The sequence below is a fragment of the Pediculus humanus genome, genomic scaffold (assembly GCF_000006295.1).
Source record: "Pediculus humanus corporis 1103172107603 genomic scaffold, whole genome shotgun sequence".
Classification (NCBI taxonomy): domain Eukaryota; kingdom Metazoa; phylum Arthropoda; class Insecta; order Psocodea; family Pediculidae; genus Pediculus; species Pediculus humanus.
Genome location: NW_002987217.1, coordinates 15,869 through 16,809, shown reverse-complemented (window position 1 = coordinate 16,809; position 941 = coordinate 15,869). Strand labels below are relative to the sequence as shown.

At 22.1% G+C, this 941-nt stretch overlaps 1 protein-coding gene across 1 annotated transcript in view; it reads right to left on the bottom strand.

The window, feature by feature from the left end:
- Phum_PHUM234650 (uncharacterized protein) overlaps window positions 1-941 on the bottom strand; it is a gene marked incomplete at both ends in the record, with an annotated part of 5,686 nt that overhangs the window by 4,048 nt on the left and 697 nt on the right. The window lies entirely within an intron of this gene.

Genomic DNA, 941 nt, shown 5'->3' with positions numbered 1-941 from the left:
TCCGTTTAAATACTCTATGGTGCGTACCCTTGTTTTTCTTTTCACGATGACGTCGTCATCGAAATTATGAATTTATAAAACTTTGGGAAAATTCGTTTTATGTTTTTCCTGTTGCTGTTGCGGTATGAATAAAATTATTATTATTATTATTTAACTTTTTTTGTTATTATTAATTACGATACAATAATAATAATTCGGACATTTTTGTTTTTAAAAATTATTTTCTCGTTTGTTTATTTACATTTTGTCGGCGGGCGGACGGACGGGCGGGAATTTGAAATTAAATATGGCCGACCTTATTAAAATTTATTATTATTATTTATTTATTTTTATATTTGTAATTATCGTTAGAGTAATTTTTTAAAATAATAATAATAATAACGATAAATATTATTTGTTGCTGTTCGAGTTGATGTTTTTGTTTTTTCTTTAGAGTTCGAAGATTTATCACAAAAAAAATTATTTTAATTAATTAATAAATTATTAAAAAAAAAAAATTATAAATTTAATTAATTCAATCGTATTTACGGTTAATTAACGTTAACTTAATGACGTTTTTTTTTTTAAATGCTTTTGGTTTTTTTTTTTTTTTTGATATATAGATTAAAAAAAAAAGAGTGAGAGTAAATTTTCCGTCGTGTAATTAAGCAAATTAAAAAATTTTTTTTATTATTTTATTTTGCGTAAATTAAAAATGACTTTGACGGTGAATTCGTTAAAAAACAAAAAAGGTGGAGGGAGAATGCGGGGGGAAAACCGTTTAAATTAATAAAGATAAAAATTTTTATTATTTTTAATTTTTATTAAACGAAAAAGAAAATTTTTTTTTTCTTTAGGTTGACCACGCCTAAACATTAAAAAGCAAAAAACAACAACAAAAACATTTATTTAAATGCAAATAATAATAATAATAATATTTCTTTTTTTGACTAAAACCACGT